Below are 13,702 nucleotides of genomic sequence, written 5' to 3' on the forward strand. Positions count from 1 at the left end.
TTTTTAGCCATTTCCTTCAGCAATTGAACCAAATCCTTCCCTGAGGAGAAAATCATGAAGCGAAGAGAAGAGGGAGAGGAGAAAACGTGCATATACTCTTCGAGGAATGCGAATCAGGAACACATTTCCATGCAATGATACGGGAGAAGAAACAGAACTTGAAAACTCAGACTTCAAATTATCTTCGAATTTCTATAAAAGACGAAACGAGATCTTTTCCTCCATTTTTTCCCCTCTAATATACTTATTTCTGATATTTAACCGATTTTATGAACAAATTAAGTGCAGCTAGCGAGCTAGCATGCATTAGTTTCAGAAAAGAAAGGGTCTAAATTTGTGTACGAATTTTTTCTTATGTTGACTTTGTACTACTAATGTTTTCTAAGATGTATTTTTCAAATTTATCTATTTTTAAGGAAAAATGAAAAAGCGGTCGTCCACAAATGATGGGGTGGTGTTCTTCAAATTGCGAGTGTCTGACAGTTTGTGACAAGGGGGAGGGAGGTGGTAACAAAAACTGTAACATCACACATTTTAAAGTGAAACTTTTTTTTTTTTTTTTTTTGGAAGGGGACTTGACATTCTGATCCTTAACCGTTTTGTACGACGGAAGTGAAGTAGACAGTGTTTAATTCAGGGCCGATCCTAGGGTGTCGGCCGCCCGTGTGCAAAGACCTAATGTGCCGCCCCTGAAGAGCAATTTGCATTTTTTAACTATAACGCCCGTATAAATCTTTCTTCAAATTTCTGTATCAAGTTCTAATTTAAAAAATAAAAACAAGAAGGATGAATTTATGTAAAAAGTTTGAAAAAGCTCCTTAGGTACAATTTATATCTTTGAAGAAAGTAATAGGTACAAAAAATTTAATAATCGTAAAAACGCATTTTATAGCCAGTCTTTGGTGACATCAGAGGAAAGACGGAGGAGGGAGGAACGGGGGGGGGGGGGATCGCCCCCAGAAAATATTCGAAATTGGCGTATGAAAAATAGCTGTAATTAATCTTTGGTTGTGTTTGGTTGCAAGTTGCAAGGATAAAAGAGTCGGGAACATTCAAGGTTCATGGATAAATTTTCAATATTGACGTCAAAAATTGCAATTTTAGGAAATTTTTCGAGACTTGAGGGAAAAGTACTGTTGGAGTTCTTTCCTAAAATTCTTTCAAAATTGATGTTAAATTGCAGCTATTTTTTGTAACCTTAGTTTAGAAAGGGTCGGCGCTCTTTCGAAAATTTTTCTGAAACGGAAGTTTTAAACAAGCAATTTTGGGTTACCTTTGTTGACGTTGCTGAAGAGAGGGAGATTCGGTCGTCTCCTATCGAAAGTTTTCAAAATTGAAGCTTAAAACTCAAATTTAGACTGTCTTTGGTGACGGTAGGGGGTCTGGCATCTTTCCTCTGGTAACTTATCGGCATTATTGTTTTAAAAACATATTTTTCGCTAGATTTGGACACGATAGGGGGAACGGGAAAATATTCCGAACTGAGAGAAATATTTTTCGGAATTAAAATCAATTTTAGGCTATTTTTGTGAAGGAAGGATTTTGGGGCTCTTAAAAGCGCAATTTTGTGCTATCTTTGGTGACGTTAAGGAAACCGAGAAACTTCAGCGGATCTTTCTGAATATTTTTCGATATTAATATCTGAAAAATACAGCTAAAGACGTGTCTCTGATTGATGGAGAATGCCAGATGCCCTAACGCCGTGAAAATTTACGTAAGCCATCCGAAACATTTTAGAAATGGAAGTCCCAAAATCGTATTTTAGGCATTGTTTCATAACGATGGGAGAAAGAGCGGTTGGGGATTCAGTGTGCCCTCAAGAACTGTTTTTTGAAACTGAAGTCAATTTCAGGCTAGTTTAGGCAGGAAGGGTTTGGTGGCTTAAAGGAACCACCTAAAAACGAAAGTTTGAGCTATAGTGATTACGTTGGAGAAAAGGGGGATCCGCGGTATTTCCCCCAAAGTTCTTCGAAACTGATGATTGAAAAACTCAATTTTAGTTTGTTTTTGAATACGTTAAGTGAGAGGGGGTAGGATATGGGGCCTCTCTAGAGACGCTAATTCAGACCATCTTTGGTAGTAATCTTAGGGAATGAATTTCAGGGTCCTCTACAGTAAAAATTTCAAAAAAGAAATTCGAAAAATACCATTGAGCAATTTTTGATGACGTTAGGAAGAGCTGTTCCCAGAAAAGACATTTTGGAGCCACCATTTTTAGGCTATGTTTGATTACATTAAGGTAGAAAGGGTGAATAACAGACTTCATTGGGTCCTTAAAATCGGTGGTTCAACCAGCGAAATTTTCCGGAATTAAAGTCCTAAAAACGCAGTTTGAAGCCTTCCTTAGTCTCGTCAAGGCATCCTTTTGGATCTTTGTTTTGGAGCTACACTTAAAATTTGTAATCCAGGGCAAGGGCCCTGTCCTCCTACCTGATTTGAAACCGGGAAGTTCATTCTCGATTTTAATTAGAAAAAAATTGCTGTAAAGAGGGAAAATTAAAAATTTTAGTTCGTTAATTATATATGTTTGACTCTCAGGGGAGTCGCAATTTTCCATTATCTCTCCAGTCTCCACGCATCCACGACTGCCGAACACAGAATTTGTTGTTTGAAATACATGCGAGAGTATTCTATCAGCAAAATTTTTGTTAACATAAAATATGTCTTCATTGTTAAGGGTCAATAACAGCTTGGGAGACTGGGGATTAGCATTAGAGCCCCTCCCCTGTATCCATGCCTGATTACCAGTTCTGTCACAAATTTTGAAACCAAATGAAGCATGTGAGTAAAGAGTTGATATTATTGGATAATGGAGCAACACAAATGTGCTCTAACATTCCATTTTTCTTATGCTATACTGTCGGAAAATTGGCACTTTGATAATTGAACATTTAAAATTCTGCATAATTATTCGACTTATTATGTTATCTTGAGAAATTCTTGAGGAATTTTGCTTGATTAAAAGTACTATATGATGCGGCCTGCGGCCGCCCTTGTGCGGTGCACACTCTGCACACCTGCTAGGATCGGCTCTGGTTTAATTGCTGCCAAAAAAAAATGAATATTAAGTTTGAAGTTAAAATATTTCTGCTTTTCAATTGTTACTTTCACAAATTAATTTCAAGGCTGAACATAACCAAACATATATTTGTGCATTTTAGACTTTTTAAACCTTTGTGCAGGTTTTCGAAGATTTCTTTCAATCCTAGTTAAGTCATCAGTTTAAAAGCGTAATCCACATTGCTTAAGTTCAGTCTTGAAATTAGTTTGTTATCTTTTATCAACGAAATTAACTTTATATTTACAAATGTGTTTTTCATTGTTTTTAACAACAATTAAAAAGCGGATTTTGAGTATTGTTTAATTTTTCTCTGTTGTTTATTTAAATAACAGTAATTATTAAAATATGCAATTTTGTTGTGAATATGCTGAAGTCAGGAGCAGAAAGAACACTTGCGTGGCGTGAGAGAAAACGTGCGAGTGAAGTGACAGTTCAAAATGTAAAATAAATGAAAAAATAAAAGTTTCTCTTCTATCGTGTGTTTTTACGACACACATTTTGTTTTTAATCATACCATGTTTGAAAAAAAAAAGCGTGACAAATGACAAGGGGAATGGGGAGCGTTCAGTAAAGTGTGATATTTTGTGATTAGGAGCTACCGTAACCGCCACTTATAAAATTACTGGATTATGAAATCAGCCACTTGTTAAAAGCGTATCTGGAAGAAAAGAAACAATACAATACTAAAACATGTTAAAAGCATCCTTTAATAAAACCAATGTCACCGTTTTATAAAATCAAGCTTTTGGAACGCATATGTTTAAAATGGAAAAAGGCAACGGGGTCGTTTCCAAAATTTTAAACGTATTTTTTTCTGAAAGAGCATGTTTAAAAACATAGGATCTGACCATTTTTTAAATATTTTTTTTAAGATTAATATTTTCAAAAAAATTACTTAAATCGGTGATCTTTCATTGTTTACATTTCTTGCCGATGACATCACAAATGATGAAATTCCATTCTGTGTTGCCATTCACAGAGCAAAATATTTAATTCGCATCTTTTCTCACGTGTATTGGCAACGATGTGGTTGATAGCAAGCATAGAGCGCAATTTTGATTCGCTTCTTGATTATCATAACGTGAAACCATGGTAGAAAGATGCGCCAAATTGCATCATTTGTGACGTCATAAAGACCACGCCTTGTTTCCAAAATCGGGCATTTAAAAAAATTTATTAAAAAATAACTGTTGGGAAAATGAAAGTATCTTCTGGGTCCATGTTATTTTTTTTAAACTCATTCTACCAATTTCAGTGACTAAAAGTAGTATTTTTGACTGAAGGAAACCACTCCACTATACTACGTTAAAAACTGCCACAGACATAATGAATTCCTAAGTTATGCCTGCCCAAGAAGTGAGGGAATAGATCTCGGAAAATGAGTGAATTGCACTGCCAAATTTACCTCTGCAGTAGGTGTCAGAAAAGCGCTTGTCAATCATACAAAAATATGCCAATATTTTAAGAATCATAGGTAAATACACAAAAAAAAAATCATGTTTAGTTAAAATGTCAACCTTATTTTGAAACAAAATAAAATGTTGAAAAAGTAATTCACATTTCTTTTTTACAGTATTTAAACTTGAAAACCTTTTATTTTTTTTTAAAGCGGATTCATTAAATCGGCCGTTTTATAAAATCAAATGTCATTGGTACCAATGTGATTTTGACAAGAGGCGGGTACCGTGTTGGGATAAATAAATTTATTGAAAAAAAAAACGATGTCATTTTAAAGTCACTAAATAAATAACATCAGGAACAAACTGCTTCAACTGCTTGTAACTTCTAGATGAGTCGTTTATAGAAGGAAAATATATCTGCTGAAAAACCCAGGAAACTAGTGACGACAGTTTGAACAAGGTGATCATCACGCAATAACAGAATTCAATTGTTATGTGTCTCCTGAATATTGTCATGCGCTGATTATAATAGCGTTTAATATTTCCAAGAAGAACAATGCCGTATCACGCAAGCGCAGACAACAAAAGAAACGTTCATATGAAGCAATGTCTAAATTGAATAACTTTCATTTTCTCAGCTAATTTAAGCATTAATTCTAATTAGAGATATAGCTAGTTTATTTATTTATCTATTTATTCATTTATTTAAGGGAATGAAACTACTCCATGCGAGTTTTTAAATGAGTGAAATACACAAAGATATTTCGGGTAGTAAAATAAAAAGAAAAGATATGTAGTGTATTTTAATGGTTTACGCTTAGAATATGTGACATTTCCAAACGTAACGATAGATTCTAATGCATTTTTCTTTTAGTTTCCAATTTTGTCTTCTTTCTTTCTTTTTCATTTTCCATGTTGCTAAATTTTTATTAAAATTCACTCGATGTGAGAATTCGGTTGTTAACTTTTTAGCCGTTTTTCGAATACTTAATGCGTGAAATACGCTTGTTGCATAGCGCATAGGCGGCTCGTGTAGGCAACTGGGGATACAGCCCTCTTCAGTTTCAAAAGCAAAGCGGCTTTGTCCCTTCATTTTTTAAGTTCAAAATCAACGATCAAGCGAGAAATGATTAAATCGACAGATTCGCGTGTTAAAAGAAAAAAGAATTGCCTCAATAAATGTGTGCTTTGTATTTTTCTCATGTTGCTAATGATATTTCACAAAAATTTAAATGGAGCTTTGGATTGGGAGGGAGGGAGTCTACTGTGATGATCTGTCCCGAGTTTTGAACAGTGTCCCGCTTTTTTTTAAGAGGTTATTTAATTAATAATGACGTTTAAATTCAATTTTTAAAAAACAGTTGTTGGGGCGCCGCACATCTAATCTGCCCCCCCCCCCTCACTCCAGCACCTTCTTTGACCCCCCACTTTTTTGGTACACCAGCTTGTACTAATTTTATCACGAAAACTTAGCTTTTAATAATTATAAACTGCTACTACATCTTACAATGATCGTAGTTTGAATCCTAATTTAAATTAAAGTTCAAAGTGTTGCCATTGAGAAATATGAATACAATTGTTGCCAAATAACAAGAATAAAAATATTACATTCACCCCCTATAAAAATTCGATTCTTATAGCTCAGTTCAGAATGTAGTCCTTTAGGTAAGTAGGAGGTCGCCTTTGGCGAGTAGGACGAGATGGTGTAACATCCAAGTTCTTTTCCGCCAAATTTTCTGAATTGATGACAGGGTCTGTGTGAGTTGGCGGCGAATCTGAATTAATTACTTCGTTTTCTTCGGTATTTACTGGCTATCAGAAAGCCTGATGTTTTCTCCTCTTGGAGCTAGATGTCTAATCGAAACAGTTGTCTCCCTTACATCCGAAAGCTTTACATGAGCATATTCTGGGTTAGCTTCAATTAGTTCAACTTCTTGGACTAGCGGTTAGTGCTTGTTTGTGCATACATGTTTCTTCTTTAGAATATTGGACCAGGTTGAGTAAGCCAAGTAGGAATGGATGAGCCATTATGTGATCTCCTAGGGTGGTAGAACATTCTCTCATAATGTGTGGCATTGGTGGCCGTGCAAAGTAAGGAACGAATAGAATGAAGAGCGGGTTGGACAACACTTTCACATTGTTCGGTTCTCATATTATTAGATCTTAAGGCAAGTTGAACAGTTTTCCACATTATTCCATTGTAGCGCTCCAACTGTCCATTTCCCGCAGGGTTATAAGGAGTAGTTCGACTCGTAGGTATACCATGAGATGTTAGAAACAGTTTTAACTCGTGAGACATAAAAGCTGATCCTCTATCGGAGTGATTGAATGATGGCATTCCAAAAAAATATTCTTCAAATTCTGTATTACGGTAGATGCGAAAATATCACTGCAAGGAATAGCGAAAGGAGAATTCATCCACAATTGTTAAAATGTAATGATTTCTTGAAACACTAAGAAGAGGTCCTTTAAAATCAAGGTTCAGTCTTTGAGGTCTTTGAGCGGGCAACCGACACTCAAAGAGATGGAGAGTGGGTTAGGAGTTCCCCTTCCACCAAGGATGCCGGACAGGCACGTGGTCGTCTTTTAGGGAGGTGGAGGCTGGGTTAAGAGCTCTTCTCCGACCATAGATGCTGGTTGGGCCCACTGTCGTCTTCGAACGGGACGGACACGGTGCTGTACCTCGATGACGTGGAGGCCGGGCGACAGGCTCTCTTCCGAACATGGATGCTGGACGGGCCCAGGGTCGTCTTTCAACGGGGCGGAGCGGGGTGCCGTCCCAGGATGAGGTGGAGGCTGGGTCGGGAGCTCTCCTTCCACCGATGATGCCGGACAGGCACGTGGTCGTCTTTTAGGGAGATGGAGGCTGGGTTAAGAGCACTTCTCCGACCATAGATGCTGGTTGGGCCCACTGTCGTCTTCGAACGGGACGGACACGGTGCTGTACCTCGATGACGTGGAGGCCGGGCGACAGGCTCTCTTCCGAACATGGATGCTGGACGGGCCCAGGGTCGTCTTTCAACGGGGCGGAGCGGGGTGCCGTCCCAGGATGAGGTGGAGGCTGGGTCGGGAGCTCTCCTTCCACCGATGATGCCGGACAGGCACGTGGTCGTCTTTTAGGGAGATGGAGGCTGGGTTAAGAGCACTTCTCCGACCATAGATGCTGGTTGGGCCCACTGTCGTCTTCGAACGGGACGGACACGGTGCTGTACCTCGATGACGTGGAGGCCGGGCGACAGGCTCTCTTCCGAACATGGATGCTGGACGGGCCCAGGGTCGTCTTTCAACGGGGCGGAGCGGGGTGCCGTCCCAGGATGAGGTGGAGGCTGGGTCGGGAGCTCTCCTTCCACCGATGATGCCGGACAGGCACGTGGTCGTCTTTTAGGGAGGTGGAGGCTGGGTTACGAGCTCTTCTCCGACCATAGATGCTGGTTGGGCCCACTGTCGTCTTCGAACGGGACGGACACGGTGCTGTACCTCGATGACGTGGAGGCCGGGCGACAGGCTCTCTTCCGAACATGGATGCTGGACGGGCCCAGGGTCGTCTTTCAACGGGGCGGAGCGGGGTGCCGTCCCAGGATGAGGTGGAGGCTGGGTCGGGAGCTCTCCTTCCACCGATGATGCCGGACAGGCACGTGGTCGTCTTTTAGGGAGATGGAGGCTGGGTTAAGAGCACTTCTCCGACCATAGATGCTGGTTGGGCCCACTGTCGTCTTCGAACGGGACGGACACGGTGCTGTACCTCGATGACGTGGAGGCCGGGCGACAGGCTCTCTTCCGAACATGGATGCTGGACGGGCCCAGGGTCGTCTTTCAACGGGGCGGAGCGGGGTGCCGTCCCAGGATGAGGTGGAGGCTGGGTCGGGAGCTCTCCTTCCACCGATGATGCCGGACAGGCACGTGGTCGTCTTTTAGGGAGATGGAGGCTGGGTTAAGAGCACTTCTCCGACCATAGATGCTGGTTGGGCCCACTGTCGTCTTCGAACGGGACGGACACGGTGCTGTACCTCGATGACGTGGAGGCCGGGCGACAGGCTCTCTTCCGAACATGGATGCTGGACGGGCCCAGGGTCGTCTTTCAACGGGGCGGAGCGGGGTGCCGTCCCAGGATGAGGTGGAGGCTGGGTCGGGAGCTCTCCTTCCACCGATGATGCCGGACAGGCACGTGGTCGTCTTTTAGGGAGATGGAGGCTGGGTTAAGAGCACTTCTCCGACCATAGATGCTGGTTGGGCCCACTGTCGTCTTCGAACGGGACGGACACGGTGCTGTACCTCGATGACGTGGAGGCCGGGCGACAGGCTCTCTTCCGAACATGGATGCTGGACGGGCCCAGGGTCGTCTTTCAACGGGGCGGAGCAGGGTGCCGTCCCAGGATGAGGTGGAGGCTGGGTCGGGAGCTCTCCTTCCACCGATGATGCCGGACTGGCACGTGGTCGTCTTTTAGGGAGGTGGAGGCTGGGTTAAGAGCTCTTCTCCGACCATAGATGCTGGTTGGGCCCACTGTCGTCTTCGAACGGGACGGACACCGTGCTGTACCTCGATGACATGGAGGCCGGGCGACAGGCTCTCTTCCGAACATGGATGCTGGAAGGGCCCAGGGTCGTCTTTCAACGGGACGGAGCGGGGTGCCGTCCCAGGATGAGGTGGAGGCTGGGTCGGGAGCTCTCCTTCCACCGATGATGCCGGACAGGCACGTGGTCGTCTTTTAGGGAGGTGGAGGCTGGGTTAAGAGCTCTTCTCCGACCATAGATGCTGGTTGGGCCCACTGTCGTCTTCGAACGGGACGGACACGGTGCTGTACCTCGATGACGTGGAGGCCGGGCGACAGGCTCTCTTCCGAACATGAATGCTGGACGGGCCCAGGGTCGTCTTTCAACGGGGCGGAGCGGGGTGCCGTCCCAGGATGAGGTGGAGGCTGGGTCGGGAGCTCTCCTTCCACCGATGATGCCGGACAGGCACGTGGTCGTCTTTTAGGGAGGTGGAGGCTGGGTTAAGAGCACTTCTCCGACCATAGATGCTGGTTGGGCCCACTGTCGTCTTCGAACGGGACGGACACGGTGCTGTACCTCGATGACGTGGAGGCCGGGCGACAGGCTCTCTTCCGAACATGGATGCTGGAAGGGCCCAGGGTCGTCTTTCAACGGGACGGAGCGGGGTGCCGTCCCAGGATGAGGTGGAGGCTGGCTCGGGAGCTCTCCTTCCACCGATGATGGCGGACAGGCACGTGGTCGTCTTTTAGGGAGATGGAGGCTGGGTTAAGAGCACTTCTCCGACCATAGATGCTGGTTGGGCCCACTGTCGTCTTCGAACGGGACGGACACGGTGCTGTACCTCGATGACGTGGAGGCCGGGCGACAGGCTCTCTTCCGAACATGGATGCTGGACGGGCCCAGGGTCGTCTTTCAACGGGGCGGAGCGGGGTGCCGTCCCAGGATGAGGTGGAGGCTGGGTCGGGAGCTCTCCTTCCACCGATGATGCCGGACAGGCACGTGGTCGTCTTTTAGGGAGATGGAGGCTGGGTTAAGAGCACTTCTCCGACCATAGATGCTGGTTGGGCCCACTGTCGTCTTCGAACGGGACGGACACGGTGCTGTACCTCGTAGACGTGGAGGCCGGGCGACAGGCTCTCTTCCGAACATGGATGCTGGACGGGCCCAGGGTCGTCTTTCAACGGGGCGGAGCGGGGGTGCCGTCCCAGGATGAGGTGGAGGCTGGGTCGGGAGCTCTCCTTCCACCGATGATGCCGGACAGGCACGTGGTCGTCTTTTAGGGAGGTGGAGGCTGGGTTACGAGCTCTTCTCCGACCATAGATGCTGGTTGGGCCCACTGTCGTCTTCGAACGGGACGGACACGGTGCTGTACCCCAATGACGTGGAGGCCGGGCGACAGGCTCTCTTCCGAACATGGATGCTGGACGGGCCCAGGGTCATCTTTTAACGGGGCGGAGCGGGGTGCCGTCCCAGGATGAGGTGGAGGCTGGGTCGGGAGCTCTCCTTCCACCGATGATGCCGGACAGGCACGTGGTCGTCTTTTAGGGAGATGGAGGCTGGGTTAAGAGCACTTCTCCGACCATAGATGCTGGTTGGGCCCACTGTCGTCTTCGAACGGGACGGACACGGTGCTGTACCTCGATGACGTGGAGGCCGGGCGACAGGCTCTCTTCCGAACATGGATGCTGGACGGGCCCAGGGTCGTCTTTCAACGGGGCGGAGCGGGGTGCCGTCCCAGGATGAGGTGGAGGCTGGGTCGGGAGCTCTCCTTCCACCGATGATGCCGGACAGGCACGTGGTCGTCTTTTAGGGAGATGGAGGCTGGGTTAAGAGCACTTCTCCGACCATAGATGCTAGTTGGGCCCACTGTCGTCTTCGAACGGGACGGACACGGTGCTGTACCTCGATGACGTGGAGGCCGGGCGACAGGCTCTCTTCCGAACATGGATGCTGGACGGGCCCAGGGTCGTCTTTCAACGGGGCGGAGCGGGGTGCCGTCCCAGGATGAGGTGGAGGCTGGGTCGGGAGCTCTCCTTCCACCGATGATGCCGGACTGGCACGTGGTCGTCTTTTAGGGAGGTGGAGGCTGGGTTAAGAGCTCTTCTCCGACCATAGATGCTGGTTGGGCCCACTGTCGTCTTCGAACGGGACGGACACCGTGCTGTACCTCGATGACGTGGAGGCCGGGCGACAGGCTCTCTTCCGAACATGGATGCTGGACGGGCCCAGGGTCGTCTTTCAACGGGGCGGAGCGGGGTGCTGTTCCAGGATGAGGTGGAGGCTGGGTCAGGAGCTCTCCTTCCACCGATGATGCCGGACAGGCACGTGGTCGTCTTTTAGGGAGGTGGAGGCTGGGTTAAGAGCTCTTCTCCGACCATAGATGCTGGTTGGGCCCACTGTCGTTTCGAACGGGACGGACACGGTGCTGTACCTCGATGACGTGGAGGCCGGGCGACAGGCTCTCTTCCGAACATTGATGCTGGACGGGCCCAGGGTCGTCTTTCAACGGGGCGGAGCGGGGTGCCGTCCCAGGATGAGGTGGAGGCTGGGTCGGGAGCTCTCCTTCCACCGATGATGCCGGACAGGCACGTGGTCGTCTTTTAGGGAGGTGGAGGCTGGGTTACGAGCTCTTCTCCGACCATAGATGCTGGTTGGGCCCACTGTCGTCTTCGAACGGGACGGACACGGTGCTGTACCTCGATGACGTGGAGGCCGGGCGACAGGCTCTCTTCCGAACATGGATGCTGGACGGGCCCAGGGTCGTCTTTCAACGGGGCGGAGCGGGGTGCCGTCCCAGGATGAGGTGGAGGCTGGGTCGGGAGCTCTCCTTCCACCGATGATGCCGGACAGGCACGTGGTCGTCTTGGGCCCACGGGGCGGAGCGGGGTGCCGTCCCAGGATGAGGTGGAGGCTGGGTCGGGAGCTCTCCTTCCACCGATGATGCCGGACAGGCACGTGGTCGTCTTTTAGGGAGGTGGAGGCTGGGTTAAGAGCACTTCTCCGACCATAGATGCTGGTTGGGCCCACTGTCGTCTTCGAACGGGACGGACACGGTGCTGTACCTCGATGACGTGGAGGCCGGGCGACAGGCTCTCTTCCGAACATGGATGCTGGACGGGCCCAGGGTCGTCTTTCAACGGGGCGGAGCGGGGTGCCGTCCCAGGATGAGGTGGAGGCTGGGTCGGGAGCTCTCCTTCCACCGATGATGCCGGACTGGCACGTGGTCGTCTTTTAGGGAGGTGGAGGCTGGGTTAAGAGCTCTTCTCCGACCATAGATGCTGGTTGGGCCCACTGTCGTCTTCGAACGGGACGGACACGGTGCTGTACCTCGATGACGTGGAGGCCGGGCGACAGGCTCTCTTCCGAACATGGATGCTGGAAGGGCCCAGGGTCGTCTTTCAACGGGACGGAGCGGGGTGCCGTCCCAGGATGAGGTGGAGGCTGGGTCGGGAGCTCTCCTTCCACCGATGATGCCGGACAGGCACGTGGTCGTCTTTTAGGGAGGTGGAGGCTGGGTTAAGAGCACTTCTCCGACCATAGATGCTGGTTGGGCCCACTGTCGTCTTCGAACGGGACGGACACGGTGCTGTACCTCGATGACGTGGAGGCCGGGCGACAGGCTCTCTTCCGAACATGGATGCTGGACGGGCCCAGGGTCGTCTTTCAACGGGGCGGAGCGGGGTGCCGTCCCAGGATGAGGTGGAGGCTGGGTCGGGAGCTCTCCTTCCACCGATGATGCCGGACAGGCACGTGGTCGTCTTTTAGGGAGGTGGAGGCTGGGTTAAGAGCTCTTCTCCGACCATAGATGCTGGTTGGGCCCACTGTCGTCTTCGAACGGGACGGACACGGTGCTGTACCTCGATGACGTGGAGGCCGGGCGACAGGCTCTCTTCCGAACATGGATGCTGGACGGGCCCAGGGTCGTCTTTCAACGGGGCGGAGCGGGGTGCCGTCCCAGGATGAGGTGGAGGCTGGGTCGGGAGCTCTCCTTCCACCGATGATGCCGGACAGGCACGTGGTCGTCTTTTAGGGAGGTGGAGGCTGGGTTAAGAGCTCTTCTCCGACCATAGATGCTGGTTGGGCCCACTGTCGTCTTCGAACGGGACGGACACGGTGCTGTACCTCGATGACGTGGAGGCCGGGCGACAGGCTCTCTTCCGAACATGGATGCTGGACGGGCCCAGGGTCGTCTTTCAACGGGGCGGAGCGGGGTGCCGTCCCAGGATGAGGTGGAGGCTGGGTCGGGAGCTCTCCTTCCACCGATGATGCCGGACAGGCACGTGGTCGTCTTTTAGGGAGGTGGAGGCTGGGTTAAGAGCTCTTCTCCGACCATAGATGCTGGTTGGGCCCACTGTCGTCTTCGAACGGGACGGACACGGTGCTGTACCTCGATGACGTGGAGGCCGGGCGACAGGCTCTCTTCCGAACATGAATGCTGGACGGGCCCAGGGTCGTCTTTCAACGGGGCGGAGCGGGGTGCCGTCCCAGGATGAGGTGGAGGCTGGGTCGGGAGCTCTCCTTCCACCGATGATGCCGGACAGGCACGTAGTCGTCTTTTAGGGAGGTGGAGGCTGGGTTAAGAGCTCTTCTCCGACCATAGATGCTGGTTGGGCCCACTGTCGTCTTCGAACGGGACGGACACGGTGCTGTACCTCGATGACGTGGAGGCCGGGCGACAGGCTCTCTTCCGAACATGAATGCTGGACGGGCCCAGGGTCGTCTTTCAACGGGGCGGAGCGGGGTGCCGTCC

This window comes from Uloborus diversus, chromosome 7 (assembly GCF_026930045.1).
Source record: "Uloborus diversus isolate 005 chromosome 7, Udiv.v.3.1, whole genome shotgun sequence".
Taxonomy (NCBI): Eukaryota; Metazoa; Arthropoda; class Arachnida; order Araneae; family Uloboridae; genus Uloborus; species Uloborus diversus.